The following is a 13840-nucleotide window of genomic DNA, read 5'->3' on the forward strand; positions in this document are numbered from 1 at the left end:
TATGTGCATTCGCAACGTATTGCTACAGCACGTACGCGGCACTGTCTTTCCGTTGATAGTACAGGCACACGTCGTGTACGTGGATTGCTCCGTTTGTTATGGTTAGTTGCTGCCGAGTCGAGCTGGCAATAAAACACGAGGACGAGAGCAACGATTTGCGTCCGCTGCAGCCCACGTTTGGCGCTAGCAATGCGCCAAGTTATTGATTGTCACTGAGCTGGATACGGGTGTAATAGGTAAACGGTTAGCAGTTTGTGCGACTAAATTTTGCACCATTACTTATACCGGTTACCACCGTCACTGCGCGTACAATCGCCTAGCGGCTTGCATATTGTTTTTGCACTTCGACGTTGGCTCTACCAGTAGGCTGCGCCAGTTGAATGTAACAGTAAATAAAACAACCCACACGTGAGTGTAAAAAAAAAAAAATAAGTCACAGAAGCACGCAATAAAAAAATGCAAAAAGAAGGGTGCCATCAGCACTCGGTGTTCCCAGGTGGTCTCCCTCCCAAGTACTGACCGAGCCCAATGCTGCTTAGCTGCGGGGATCGGACGAGAACCGGCGTATTCAGCATGGTATGGCCGATGGCAGGGATGCTATGTTTACGACTGCACCTGTATCGTGCTATGTGCATTCGCAACGTATTGCTACAGCACGTACGCGGCACTGTCTTTCCGTTGATAGTACAGGCACACGTCGTGTACGTGGATTGCTCCGTTTGTTATGGTTAGTTGCTGCCGAGTCGAGCTGGCAATAAAACACGAGGACGAGAGCAACGATTTGCGTCCGCTGCAGCCCACGTTTGGCGCTAGCAATGCGCCAAGTTATTGATTGTCACTGAGCTGGATACGGGTGTAATAGGTAAACGGTTAGCAGTTTGTGCGACTAAATTTTGCACCATTACTTATACCGGTTACCACCGTCACTGCGCGTACAATCGCCTAGCGGCTTGCATATTGTTTTTGCACTTCGACGTTGGCTCTACCAGTAGGCTGCGCCAGTTGAATGTAACAGTAAATAAAACAACCCACACGTGAGTGTAAAAAAAAAAAATAAGTCACAGAAGCACGCAATAAAAAAATGCAAAAAGAAGGGTGCCATCAGCACTCGGTGTTCCCAGGTGGTCTCCCTCCCAAGTACTGACCGAGCCCAATGCTGCTTAGCTTCGGGGATCGGACGAGAACCGGCGTATTCAGCATGGTATGGCCGATGGCAGGGATGCTATGTTTACGACTGCACCTGTATCGTGCTATGTGCATTCGCAACGTATTGCTACAGCACGTACGCGGCACTGTCTTTCCGTTGATAGTACAGGCACACGTCGTGTACGTGGATTGCTCCGTTTGTTATGGTTAGTTGCTGCCGAGTCGAGCTGGCAATAAAACACGAGGACGAGAGCAACGATTTGCGTCCGCTGCAGCCCACGTTTGGCGCTAGCAATGCGCCAAGTTATTGATTGTCACTGAGCTGGATACGGGTGTAATAGGTAAACGGTTAGCAGTTTGTGCGACTAAATTTTGCACCATTACTTATACCGGTTACCACCGTCACTGCGCGTACAATCGCCTAGCGGCTTGCATATTGTTTTTGCACTTCGACGTTGGCTCTACCAGTAGGCTGCGCCAGTTGAATGTAACAGTAAATAAAACAACCCACACGTGAGTGTAAAAAAAAAAAAAAATAAGTCACAGAAGCACGCAATAAAAAAATGCAAAAAGAAGGGTGCCATCAGCACTCGGTGTTCCCAGGTGGTCTCCCTCCCAAGTACTGACCGAGCCCAATGCTGCTTAGCTTCGGGGATCGGACGAGAACCGGCGTATTCAGCATGGTATGGCCGATGGCAGGGATGCTATGTTTACGACTGCACCTGTATCGTGCTATGTGCATTCGCAACGTATTGCTACAGCACGTACGCGGCACTGTCTTTCCGTTGATAGTACAGGCACACGTCGTGTACGTGGATTGCTCCGTTTGTTATGGTTAGTTGCTGCCGAGTCGAGCTGGCAATAAAACACGAGGACGAGAGCAACCATTTGCGTCCGCTGCAGCCCACGTTTGGCGCTAGCAATGCGCCAAGTTATTGATTGTCACTGAGCTGGATACGGGTGTAATAGGTAAACGGTTAGCAGTTTGTGCGACTAAATTTTGCACCATTACTTATACCGGTTACCACCGTCACTGCGCGTACAATCGCCTAGCGGCTTGCATATTGTTTTTGCACTTCGACGTTGGCTCTACCAGTAGGCTGCGCCAGTTGAATGTAACAGTAAATAAAACAACCCACACGTGAGTGTAAAAAAAAAAAAAAATAAGTCACAGAAGCACGCAATAAAAAAATGCAAAAAGAAGGGTGCCATCAGCACTCGGTGTTCCCAGGTGGTCTCCCTCCCAAGTACTGACCGAGCCCAATGCTGCTTAGCTTCGGCGATCGGACGAGAACCGGCGTATTCAGCATGGTATGGCCGATGGCAGGGATGCTATGTTTACGACTGCACCTGTATCGTGCTATGTGCATTCGCAACGTATTGCTACAGCACGTACGCGGCACTGTCTTTCCGTTGATAGTACAGGCACACGTCGTGTACGTGGATTGCTCCGTTTGTTATGGTTAGTTGCTGCCGAGTCGAGCTGGCAATAAAACACGAGGACGAGAGCAACGATTTGCGTCCGCTGCAGCCCACGTTTGGCGCTAGCAATGCGCCAAGTTATTGATTGTCACTGAGCTGGATACGGGTGTAATAGGTAAACGGTTAGCAGTTTGTGCGACTAAATTTTGCACCATTACTTATACCGGTTACCACCGTCACTGCGCGTACAATCGCCTAGCGGCTTGCATATTGTTTTTGCACTTCGACGTTGGCTCTACCAGTAGGCTGCGCCAGTTGAATGTAACAGTAAATAAAACAACCCACACGTGAGTGTAAAAAAAAAAAATAAGTCACAGAAGCACGCAATAAAAAAATGCAAAAAGAAGGGTGCCATCAGCACTCGGTGTTCCCAGGTGGTCTCCCTCCCAAGTACTGACCGAGCCCAATGCTGCTTAGCTTCGGGGATCGGACGAGAACCGGCGTATTCAGCATGGTATGGCCGATGGCAGGGATGCTATGTTTACGACTGCACCTGTATCGTGCTATGTGCATTCGCAACGTATTGCTACAGCACGTACGCGGCACTGTCTTTCCGTTGATAGTACAGGCACACGTCGTGTACGTGGATTGCTCCGTTTGTTATGGTTAGTTGCTGCCGAGTCGAGCTGGCAATAAAACACGAGGACGAGAGCAATGATTTGCGTCCGCTGCAGCCCACGTTTGGCGCTAGCAATGCGCCAAGTTATTGATTGTCACTGAGCTGGATACGGGTGTAATAGGTAAACGGTTAGCAGTTTGTGCGACTAAATTTTGCACCATTACTTATACCGGTTACCACCGTCACTGCGCGTACAATCGCCTAGCGGCTTGCATATTGTTTTTGCACTTCGACGTTGGCTCTACCAGTAGGCTGCGCCAGTTGAATGTAACAGTAAATAAAACAACCCACACGTGAGTGTAAAAAAAAAAAAATAAGTCACAGAAGCACGCAATAAAAAAATGCAAAAAGAAGGGTGCCATCAGCACTCGGTGTTCCCAGGTGGTCTCCCTCCCAAGTACTGACCGAGCCCAATGCTGCTTAGCTGCGGGGATCGGACGAGAACCGGCGTATTCAGCATGGTATGGCCGATGGCAGGGATGCTATGTTTACGACTGCACCTGTATCGTGCTATGTGCATTCGCAACGTATTGCTACAGCACGTACGCGGCACTGTCTTTCCGTTGATAGTACAGGCACACGTCGTGTACGTGGATTGCTCCGTTTGTTATGGTTAGTTGCTGCCGAGTCGAGCTGGCAATAAAACACGAGGACGAGAGCAACGATTTGCGTCCGCTGCAGCCCACGTTTGGCGCTAGCAATGCGCCAAGTTATTGATTGTCACTGAGCTGGATACGGGTGTAATAGGTAAACGGTTAGCAGTTTGTGCGACTAAATTTTGCACCATTACTTATACCGGTTACCACCGTCACTGCGCGTACAATCGCCTAGCGGCTTGCATATTGTTTTTGCACTTCGACGTTGGCTCTACCAGTAGGCTGCGCCAGTTGAATGTAACAGTAAATAAAACAACCCACACGTGAGTGTAAAAAAAAAAAAATAAGTCACAGAAGCACGCAATAAAAAAATGCAAAAAGAAGGGTGCCATCAGCACTCGGTGTTCCCAGGTGGTCTCCCTCCCAAGTACTGACCGAGCCCAATGCTGCTTAGCTGCGGGGATCGGACGAGAACCGGCGTATTCAGCATGGTATGGCCGATGGCAGGGATGCTATGTTTACGACTGCACCTGTATCGTGCTATGTGCATTCGCAACGTATTGCTACAGCACGTACGCGGCACTGTCTTTCCGTTGATAGTACAGGCACACGTCGTGTACGTGGATTGCTCCGTTTGTTATGGTTAGTTGCTGCCGAGTCGAGCTGGCAATAAAACACGAGGACGAGAGCAACGATTTGCGTCCGCTGCAGCCCACGTTTGGCGCTAGCAATGCGCCAAGTTATTGATTGTCACTGAGCTGGATACGGGTGTAATAGGTAAACGGTTAGCAGTTTGTGCGACTAAATTTTGCACCATTACTTATACCGGTTACCACCGTCACTGCGCGTACAATCGCCTAGCGGCTTGCATATTGTTTTTGCACTTCGACGTTGGCTCTACCAGTAGGCTGCGCCAGTTGAATGTAACAGTAAATAAAACAACCCACACGTGAGTGTAAAAAAAAAAAAAATAAGTCACAGAAGCACGCAATAAAAAAATGCAAAAAGAAGGGTGCCATCAGCACTCGGTGTTCCCAGGTGGTCTCCCTCCCAAGTACTGACCGAGCCCAATGCTGCTTAGCTTCGGGGATCGGACGAGAACCGGCGTATTCAGCATGGTATGGCCGATGGCAGGGATGCTATGTTTACGACTGCACCTGTATCGTGCTATGTGCATTCGCAACGTATTGCTACAGCACGTGCGCGGCACTGTCTTTCCGTTGATAGTACAGGCACACGTCGTGTACGTGGATTGCTCCGTTTGTTATGGTTAGTTGCTGCCGAGTCGAGCTGGCAATAAAACACGAGGACGAGAGCAACGATTTGCGTCCGCTGCAGCCCACGTTTGGCGCTAGCAATGCGCCAAGTTATTGATTGTCACTGAGCTGGATACGGGTGTAATAGGTAAACGGTTAGCAGTTTGTGCGACTAAATTTTGCACCATTACTTATACCGGTTACCACCGTCACTGCGCGTACAATCGCCTAGCGGCTTGCATATTGTTTTTGCACTTCGACGTTGGCTCTACCAGTAGGCTGCGCCAGTTGAATGTAACAGTAAATAAAACAACCCACACGTGAGTGTAAAAAAAAAAATAAGTCACAGAAGCACGCAATAAAAAAATGCAAAAAGAAGGGTGCCATCAGCACTCGGTGTTCCCAGGTGGTCTCCCTCCCAAGTACTGACCGAGCCCAATGCTGCTTAGCTTCGGGGATCGGACGAGAACCGGCGTATTCAGCATGGTATGGCCGATGGCAGGGATGCTATGCTTACGACTGCACCTGTATCGTGCTATGTGCATTCGCAACGTATTGCTACAGCACGTACGCGGCACTGTCTTTCCGTTGATAGTACAGGCACACGTCGTGTACGTGGATTGCTCCGTTTGTTATGGTTAGTTGCTGCCGAGTCGAGCTGGCAATAAAACACGAGGACGAGAGCAACGATTTGCGTCCGCTGCAGCCCACGTTTGGCGCTAGCAATGCGCCAAGTTATTGATTGTCACTGAGCTGGATACGGGTGTAATAGGTAAACGGTTAGCAGTTTGTGCGACTAAATTTTGCACCATTACTTATACCGGTTACCACCGTCACTGCGCGTACAATCGCCTAGCGGCTTGCATATTGTTTTTGCACTTCGACGTTGGCTCTACCAGTAGGCTGCGCCAGTTGAATGTAACAGTAAATAAAACAACCCACACGTGAGTGTAAAAAAAAAAAAAATAAGTCACAGAAGCACGCAATAAAAAAATGCAAAAAGAAGGGTGCCATCAGCACTCGGTGTTCCCAGGTGGTCTCCCTCCCAAGTACTGACCGAGCCCAATGCTGCTTAGCTGCGGGGATCGGACGAGAACCGGCGTATTCAGCATGGTATGGCCGATGGCAGGGATGCTATGTTTACGACTGCACCTGTATCGTGCTATGTGCATTCGCAACGTATTGCTACAGCACGTACGCGGCACTGTCTTTCCGTTGATAGTACAGGCACACGTCGTGTACGTGGATTGCTCCGTTTGTTATGGTTAGTTGCTGCCGAGTCGAGCTGGCAATAAAACACGAGGACGAGAGCAACGATTTGCGTCCGCTGCAGCCCACGTTTGGCGCTAGCAATGCGCCAAGTTATTGATTGTCACTGAGCTGGATACGGGTGTAATAGGTAAACGGTTAGCAGTTTGTGCGACTAAATTTTGCACCATTACTTATACCGGTTACCACCGTCACTGCGCGTACAATCGCCTAGCGGCTTGCATATTGTTTTTGCACTTCGACGTTGGCTCTACCAGTAGGCTGCGCCAGTTGAATGTAACAGTAAATAAAACAACCCACACGTGAGTGTAAAAAAAAAAAATAAGTCACAGAAGCACGCAATAAAAAAATGCAAAAAGAAGGGTGCCATCAGCACTCGGTGTTCCCAGGTGGTCTCCCTCCCAAGTACTGACCGAGCCCAATGCTGCTTAGCTTCGGGGATCGGACGAGAACCGGCGTATTCAGCATGGTATGGCCGATGGCAGGGATGCTATGTTTACGACTGCACCTGTATCGTGCTATGTGCATTCGCAACGTATTGCTACAGCACGTGCGCGGCACTGTCTTTCCGTTGATAGTACAGGCACACGTCGTGTACGTGGATTGCTCCGTTTGTTATGGTTAGTTGCTGCCGAGTCGAGCTGGCAATAAAACACGAGGACGAGAGCAACGATTTGCGTCCGCTGCAGCCCACGTTTGGCGCTAGCAATGCGCCAAGTTATTGATTGTCACTGAGCTGGATACGGGTGTAATAGGTAAACGGTTAGCAGTTTGTGCGACTAAATTTTGCACCATTACTTATACCGGTTACCACCGTCACTGCGCGTACAATCGCCTAGCGGCTTGCATATTGTTTTTGCACTTCGACGTTGGCTCTACCAGTAGGCTGCGCCAGTTGAATGTAACAGTAAATAAAACAACCCACACGTGAGTGTAAAAAAAAAAAATAAGTCACAGAAGCACGCAATAAAAAAATGCAAAAAGAAGGGTGCCATCAGCACTCGGTGTTCCCAGGTGGTCTCCCTCCCAAGTACTGACCGAGCCCAATGCTGCTTAGCTTCGGGGATCGGACGAGAACCGGCGTATTCAGCATGGTATGGCCGATGGCAGGGATGCTATGCTTACGACTGCACCTGTATCGTGCTATGTGCATTCGCAACGTATTGCTACAGCACGTACGCGGCACTGTCTTTCCGTTGATAGTACAGGCACACGTCGTGTACGTGGATTGCTCCGTTTGTTATGGTTAGTTGCTGCCGAGTCGAGCTGGCAATAAAACACGAGGACGAGAGCAACGATTTGCGTCCGCTGCAGCCCACGTTTGGCGCTAGCAATGCGCCAAGTTATTGATTGTCACTGAGCTGGATACGGGTGTAATAGGTAAACGGTTAGCAGTTTGTGCGACTAAATTTTGCACCATTACTTATACCGGTTACCACCGTCACTGCGCGTACAATCGCCTAGCGGCTTGCATATTGTTTTTGCACTTCGACGTTGGCTCTACCAGTAGGCTGCGCCAGTTGAATGTAACAGTAAATAAAACAACCCACACGTGAGTGTAAAAAAAAAAAAATAAGTCACAGAAGCACGCAATAAAAAAATGCAAAAAGAAGGGTGCCATCAGCACTCGGTGTTCCCAGGTGGTCTCCCTCCCAAGTACTGACCGAGCCCAATGCTGCTTAGCTTCGGGGATCGGACGAGAACCGGCGTATTCAGCATGGTATGGCCGATCGCAGGGATGCTATGCTTACGACTGCACCTGTATCGTGCTATGTGCATTCGCAACGTATTGCTACAGCACGTACGCGGCACTGTCTTTCCGTTGATAGTACAGGCACACGTCGTGTACGTGGATTGCTCCGTTTGTTATGGTTAGTTGCTGCCGAGTCGAGCTGGCAATAAAACACGAGGACGAGAGCAACGATTTGCGTCCGCTGCAGCCCACGTTTGGCGCTAGCAATGCGCCAAGTTATTGATTGTCACTGAGCTGGATACGGGTGTAATAGGTAAACGGTTAGCAGTTTGTGCGACTAAATTTTGCACCATTACTTATACCGGTTACCACCGTCACTGCGCGTACAATCGCCTAGCGGCTTGCATATTGTTTTTGCACTTCGACGTTGGCTCTACCAGTAGGCTGCGCCAGTTGAATGTAACAGTAAATAAAACAACCCACACGTGAGTGTAAAAAAAAAAAATAAGTCACAGAAGCACGCAATAAAAAAATGCAAAAAGAAGGGTGCCATCAGCACTCGGTGTTCCCAGGTGGTCTCCCTCCCAAGTACTGACCGAGCCCAATGCTGCTTAGCTTCGGGGATCGGACGAGAACCGGCGTATTCAGCATGGTATGGCCGATGGCAGGGATGCTATGCTTACGACTGCACCTGTATCGTGCTATGTGCATTCGCAACGTATTGCTACAGCACGTACGCGGCACTGTCTTTCCGTTGATAGTACAGGCACACGTCGTGTACGTGGATTGCTCCGTTTGTTATGGTTAGTTGCTGCCGAGTCGAGCTGGCAATAAAACACGAGGACGAGAGCAACGATTTGCGTCCGCTGCAGCCCACGTTTGGCGCTAGCAATGCGCCAAGTTATTGATTGTCACTGAGCTGGATACGGGTGTAATAGGTAAACGGTTAGCAGTTTGTGCGACTAAATTTTGCACCATTACTTATACCGGTTACCACCGTCACTGCGCGTACAATCGCCTAGCGGCTTGCATATTGTTTTTGCACTTCGACGTTGGCTCTACCAGTAGGCTGCGCCAGTTGAATGTAACAGTAAATAAAACAACCCACACGTGAGTGTAAAAAAAAAAAAATAAGTCACAGAAGCACGCAATAAAAAAATGCAAAAAGAAGGGTGCCATCAGCACTCGGTGTTCCCAGGTGGTCTCCCTCCCAAGTACTGACCGAGCCCAATGCTGCTTAGCTTCGGGGATCGGACGAGAACCGGCGTATTCAGCATGGTATGGCCGATCGCAGGGATGCTATGCTTACGACTGCACCTGTATCGTGCTATGTGCATTCGCAACGTATTGCTACAGCACGTACGCGGCACTGTCTTTCCGTTGATAGTACAGGCACACGTCGTGTACGTGGATTGCTCCGTTTGTTATGGTTAGTTGCTGCCGAGTCGAGCTGGCAATAAAACACGAGGACGAGAGCAACGATTTGCGTCCGCTGCAGCCCACGTTTGGCGCTAGCAATGCGCCAAGTTATTGATTGTCACTGAGCTGGATACGGGTGTAATAGGTAAACGGTTAGCAGTTTGTGCGACTAAATTTTGCACCATTACTTATACCGGTTACCACCGTCACTGCGCGTACAATCGCCTAGCGGCTTGCATATTGTTTTTGCACTTCGACGTTGGCTCTACCAGTAGGCTGCGCCAGTTGAATGTAACAGTAAATAAAACAACCCACACGTGAGTGTAAAAAAAAAAAAAATAAGTCACAGAAGCACGCAATAAAAAAATGCAAAAAGAAGGGTGCCATCAGCACTCGGTGTTCCCAGGTGGTCTCCCTCCCAAGTACTGACCGAGCCCAATGCTGCTTAGCTTCGGGGATCGGACGAGAACCGGCGTATTCAGCATGGTATGGCCGATGGCAGGGATGCTATGCTTACGACTGCACCTGTATCGTGCTATGTGCATTCGCAACGTATTGCTACAGCACGTACGCGGCACTGTCTTTCCGTTGATAGTACAGGCACACGTCGTGTACGTGGATTGCTCCGTTTGTTATGGTTAGTTGCTGCCGAGTCGAGCTGGCAATAAAACACGAGGACGAGAGCAACGATTTGCGTCCGCTGCAGCCCACGTTTGGCGCTAGCAATGCGCCAAGTTATTGATTGTCAATGAGCTGGATACGGGTGTAATAGGTAAACGGTTAGCAGTTTGTGCGACTAAATTTTGCACCATTACTTATACCGGTTACCACCGTCACTGCGCGTACAATCGCCTAGCGGCTTGCATATTGTTTTTGCACTTCGACGTTGGCTCTACCAGTAGGCTGCGCCAGTTGAATGTAACAGTAAATAAAACAACCCACACGTGAGTGTAAAAAAAAAAAAAAATAAGTCACAGAAGCACGCAATAAAAAAATGCAAAAAGAAGGGTGCCATCAGCACTCGGTGTTCCCAGGTGGTCTCCCTCCCAAGTACTGACCGAGCCCAATGCTGCTTAGCTTCGGGGATCGGACGAGAACCGGCGTATTCAGCATGGTATGGCCGATGGCAGGGATGCTATGTTTACGACTGCACCTGTATCGTGCTATGTGCATTCGCAACGTATTGCTACAGCACGTACGCGGCACTGTCTTTCCGTTGATAGTACAGGCACACGTCGTGTACGTGGATTGCTCCGTTTGTTATGGTTAGTTGCTGCCGAGTCGAGCTGGCAATAAAACACGAGGACGAGAGCAACGATTTGCGTCCGCTGCAGCCCACGTTTGGCGCTAGCAATGCGCCAAGTTATTGATTGTCACTGAGCTGGATACGGGTGTAATAGGTAAACGGTTAGCAGTTTGTGCGACTAAATTTTGCACCATTACTTATACCGGTTACCACCGTCACTGCGCGTACAATCGCCTAGCGGCTTGCATATTGTTTTTGCACTTCGACGTTGGCTCTACCAGTAGGCTGCGCCAGTTGAATGTAACAGTAAATAAAACAACCCACACGTGAGTGTAAAAAAAAAAAAAATAAGTCACAGAAGCACGCAATAAAAAAATGCAAAAAGAAGGGTGCCATCAGCACTCGGTGTTCCCAGGTGGTCTCCCTCCCAAGTACTGACCGAGCCCAATGCTGCTTAGCTTCGGGGATCGGACGAGAACCGGCGTATTCAGCATGGTATGGCCGATGGCAGGAATGCTATGCTTACGACTGCACCTGTATCGTGCTATGTGCATTCGCAACGTATTGCTACAGCACGTACGCGGCACTGTCTTTCCGTTGATAGTACAGGCACACGTCGTGTACGTGGATTGCTCCGTTTGTTATGGTTAGTTGCTGCCGAGTCGAGCAGGCAATAAAACACGAGGACGAGAGCAACGATTTGCGTCCGCTGCAGCCCACGTTTGGCGCTAGCAATGCGCCAAGTTATTGATTGTCACTGAGCTGGATACGGGTGTAATAGGTAAACGGTTAGCAGTTTGTGCGACTAAATTTTGCACCATTACTTATACCGGTTACCACCGTCACTGCGCGTACAATCGCCTAGCGGCTTGCATATTGTTTTTGCACTTCGACGTTGGCTCTACCAGTAGGCTGCACCAGTTGAATGTAACAGTAAATAAAACAACCCACACGTGAGTGTAAAAAAAAAAAAATAAGTCACAGAAGCACGCAATAAAAAAATGCAAAAAGAAGGGTGCCATCAGCACTCGGTGTTCCCAGGTGGTCTCCCTCCCAAGTACTGACCGAGCCCAATGCTGCTTAGCTTCGGGGATCGGACGAGAACCGGCGTATTCAGCATGGTATGGCCGATGGCAGGGCTGCTATGCTTACGACTGCACCTGTATCGTGCTATGTGCATTCGCAACGTATTGCTACAGCACGTACGCGGCACTGTCTTTCCGTTGATAGTACAGGCACACGTCGTGTACGTGGATTGCTCCGTTTGTTATGGTTAGTTGCTGCCGAGTCGAGCTGGCAATAAAACACGAGGACGAGAGCAACGATTTGCGTCCGCTGCAGCCCACGTTTGGCGCTAGCAATGCGCCAAGTTATTGATTGTCAATGAGCTGGATACGGGTGTAATAGGTAAACGGTTAGCAGTTTGTGCGACTAAATTTTGCACCATTACTTATACCGGTTACCACCGTCACTGCGCGTACAATCGCCTAGCGGCTTGCATATTGTTTTTGCACTTCGACGTTGGCTCTACCAGTAGGCTGCGCCAGTTGAATGTAACAGTAAATAAAACAACCCACACGTGAGTGTAAAAAAAAAAAAAATAAGTCACAGAAGCACGCAATAAAAAAATGCAAAAAGAAGGGTGCCATCAGCACTCGGTGTTCCCAGGTGGTCTCCCTCCCAAGTACTGACCGAGCCCAATGCTGCTTAGCTTCGGGGATCGGACGAGAACCGGCGTATTCAGCATGGTATGGCCGATGGCAGGGATGCTATGTTTACGACTGCACCTGTATCGTGCTATGTGCATTCGCAACGTATTGCTACAGCACGTACGCGGCACTGTCTTTCCGTTGATAGTACAGGCACACGTCGTGTACGTGGATTGCTCCGTTTGTTATGGTTAGTTGCTGCCGAGTCGAGCTGGCAATAAAACACGAGGACGAGAGCAACGATTTGCGTCCGCTGCAGCCCACGTTTGGCGCTAGCAATGCGCCAAGTTATTGATTGTCACTGAGCTGGATACGGGTGTAATAGGTAAACGGTTAGCAGTTTGTGCGACTAAATTTTGCACCATTACTTATACCGGTTACCACCGTCACTGCGCGTACAATCGCCTAGCGGCTTGCATATTGTTTTTGCACTTCGACGTTGGCTCTACCAGTAGGCTGCGCCAGTTGAATGTAACAGTAAATAAAACAACCCACACGTGAGTGTAAAAAAAAAAAATAAGTCACAGAAGCACGCAATAAAAAAATGCAAAAAGAAGGGTGCCATCAGCACTCGGTGTTCCCAGGTGGTCTCCCTCCCAAGTACTGACCGAGCCCAATGCTGCTTAGCTTCGGGGATCGGACGAGAACCGGCGTATTCAGCATGGTATGGCCGATCGCAGGGATGCTATGCTTACGACTGCACCTGTATCGTGCTATGTGCATTCGCAACGTATTGCTACAGCACGTACGCGGCACTGTCTTTCCGTTGATAGTACAGGCACACGTCGTGTACGTGGATTGCTCCGTTTGTTATGGTTAGTTGCTGCCGAGTCGAGCTGGCAATAAAACACGAGGACGAGAGCAACGATTTGCGTCCGCTGCAGCCCACGTTTGGCGCTAGCAATGCGCCAAGTTATTGATTGTCAATGAGCTGGATACGGGTGTAATAGGTAAACGGTTAGCAGTTTGTGCGACTAAATTTTGCACCATTACTTATACCGGTTACCACCGTCACTGCGCGTACAATCGCCTAGCGGCTTGCATATTGTTTTTGCACTTCGACGTTGGCTCTACCAGTAGGCTGCGCCAGTTGAATGTAACAGTAAATAAAACAACCCACACGTGAGTGTAAAAAAAAAAAAAATAAGTCACAGAAGCACGCAATAAAAAAATGCAAAAAGAAGGGTGCCATCAGCACTCGGTGTTCCCAGGTGGTCTCCCTCCCAAGTACTGACCGAGCCCAATGCTGCTTAGCTTCGGGGATCGGACGAGAACCGGCGTATTCAGCATGGTATGGCCGATGGCAGGGTTGCTATGTTTACGACTGCACCTGTATCGTGCTATGTGCATTCGCAACGTATTGCTACAGCACGTACGCGGCACTGTCTTTCCGTTGATAGTACAG

General features: G+C 49.3%; 19 non-coding genes and 3 pseudogenes across 19 annotated transcripts; all 22 read right to left on the minus strand.

The window, feature by feature from the left end:
- Nucleotides 1–471: 471 nt before the first annotated feature.
- Nucleotides 472–590, minus strand: LOC126520111 (5S ribosomal RNA). Its single transcript, XR_007596873.1, has one exon. It is a non-coding gene; the product is annotated as a 5S ribosomal RNA (ribosomal RNA).
- A 506-nt stretch (nt 591–1096) lies between these two features.
- On the minus strand, nt 1097–1215 carry LOC140217676 (5S ribosomal RNA). Its single transcript, XR_011894259.1, has one exon. It is a non-coding gene; the product is annotated as a 5S ribosomal RNA (ribosomal RNA).
- Nucleotides 1216–1724: 509 nt separating this feature from the next.
- Nucleotides 1725–1843, minus strand: LOC126520176 (5S ribosomal RNA). The gene has a single exon (XR_007596921.1). It is a non-coding gene; the product is annotated as a 5S ribosomal RNA (ribosomal RNA).
- Nucleotides 1844–2352: 509 nt separating this feature from the next.
- On the minus strand, nt 2353–2471 carry LOC140217867 (5S ribosomal RNA). Its single transcript, XR_011894332.1, has one exon. It is a non-coding gene; the product is annotated as a 5S ribosomal RNA (ribosomal RNA).
- A 506-nt stretch (nt 2472–2977) lies between these two features.
- Nucleotides 2978–3096, minus strand: LOC126520174 (5S ribosomal RNA). The gene has a single exon (XR_007596918.1). It is a non-coding gene; the product is annotated as a 5S ribosomal RNA (ribosomal RNA).
- Nucleotides 3097–3603: 507 nt separating this feature from the next.
- On the minus strand, nt 3604–3722 carry LOC126520110 (5S ribosomal RNA). The gene has a single exon (XR_007596872.1). It is a non-coding gene; the product is annotated as a 5S ribosomal RNA (ribosomal RNA).
- Nucleotides 3723–4229: 507 nt separating this feature from the next.
- On the minus strand, nt 4230–4348 carry LOC140217699 (5S ribosomal RNA). The gene has a single exon (XR_011894284.1). It is a non-coding gene; the product is annotated as a 5S ribosomal RNA (ribosomal RNA).
- A 508-nt stretch (nt 4349–4856) lies between these two features.
- Nucleotides 4857–4975, minus strand: LOC140217677 (5S ribosomal RNA). Its single transcript, XR_011894260.1, has one exon. It is a non-coding gene; the product is annotated as a 5S ribosomal RNA (ribosomal RNA).
- Nucleotides 4976–5480: 505 nt separating this feature from the next.
- LOC140217678 (5S ribosomal RNA) lies at nt 5481–5599 on the minus strand. The gene has a single exon (XR_011894261.1). It is a non-coding gene; the product is annotated as a 5S ribosomal RNA (ribosomal RNA).
- Nucleotides 5600–6107: 508 nt separating this feature from the next.
- LOC140217700 (5S ribosomal RNA) lies at nt 6108–6226 on the minus strand. Its single transcript, XR_011894285.1, has one exon. It is a non-coding gene; the product is annotated as a 5S ribosomal RNA (ribosomal RNA).
- Nucleotides 6227–6732: 506 nt separating this feature from the next.
- Nucleotides 6733–6851, minus strand: LOC126520171 (5S ribosomal RNA). Its single transcript, XR_007596915.1, has one exon. It is a non-coding gene; the product is annotated as a 5S ribosomal RNA (ribosomal RNA).
- A 506-nt stretch (nt 6852–7357) lies between these two features.
- LOC126520170 (5S ribosomal RNA) lies at nt 7358–7476 on the minus strand. Its single transcript, XR_007596914.1, has one exon. It is a non-coding gene; the product is annotated as a 5S ribosomal RNA (ribosomal RNA).
- A 507-nt stretch (nt 7477–7983) lies between these two features.
- LOC126520125 (5S ribosomal RNA) lies at nt 7984–8102 on the minus strand (annotated as a pseudogene).
- Nucleotides 8103–8608: 506 nt separating this feature from the next.
- LOC126520169 (5S ribosomal RNA) lies at nt 8609–8727 on the minus strand. Its single transcript, XR_007596913.1, has one exon. It is a non-coding gene; the product is annotated as a 5S ribosomal RNA (ribosomal RNA).
- A 507-nt stretch (nt 8728–9234) lies between these two features.
- On the minus strand, nt 9235–9353 carry LOC126520122 (5S ribosomal RNA; annotated as a pseudogene).
- Nucleotides 9354–9861: 508 nt separating this feature from the next.
- Nucleotides 9862–9980, minus strand: LOC126520168 (5S ribosomal RNA). Its single transcript, XR_007596912.1, has one exon. It is a non-coding gene; the product is annotated as a 5S ribosomal RNA (ribosomal RNA).
- Nucleotides 9981–10489: 509 nt separating this feature from the next.
- LOC126520167 (5S ribosomal RNA) lies at nt 10490–10608 on the minus strand. The gene has a single exon (XR_007596911.1). It is a non-coding gene; the product is annotated as a 5S ribosomal RNA (ribosomal RNA).
- Nucleotides 10609–11116: 508 nt separating this feature from the next.
- On the minus strand, nt 11117–11235 carry LOC126520166 (5S ribosomal RNA). The gene has a single exon (XR_007596910.1). It is a non-coding gene; the product is annotated as a 5S ribosomal RNA (ribosomal RNA).
- Nucleotides 11236–11742: 507 nt separating this feature from the next.
- Nucleotides 11743–11861, minus strand: LOC126520165 (5S ribosomal RNA). The gene has a single exon (XR_007596909.1). It is a non-coding gene; the product is annotated as a 5S ribosomal RNA (ribosomal RNA).
- Nucleotides 11862–12369: 508 nt separating this feature from the next.
- LOC126520163 (5S ribosomal RNA) lies at nt 12370–12488 on the minus strand. The gene has a single exon (XR_007596907.1). It is a non-coding gene; the product is annotated as a 5S ribosomal RNA (ribosomal RNA).
- A 506-nt stretch (nt 12489–12994) lies between these two features.
- LOC126520121 (5S ribosomal RNA) lies at nt 12995–13113 on the minus strand (annotated as a pseudogene).
- A 508-nt stretch (nt 13114–13621) lies between these two features.
- Nucleotides 13622–13740, minus strand: LOC126520162 (5S ribosomal RNA). The gene has a single exon (XR_007596906.1). It is a non-coding gene; the product is annotated as a 5S ribosomal RNA (ribosomal RNA).
- Nucleotides 13741–13840: the final 100 nt, after the last annotated feature.

This window comes from Dermacentor andersoni, chromosome 4 (genome assembly GCF_023375885.2).
Source record: "Dermacentor andersoni chromosome 4, qqDerAnde1_hic_scaffold, whole genome shotgun sequence".
In the NCBI taxonomy this organism is placed as follows: domain Eukaryota; kingdom Metazoa; phylum Arthropoda; class Arachnida; order Ixodida; family Ixodidae; genus Dermacentor; species Dermacentor andersoni.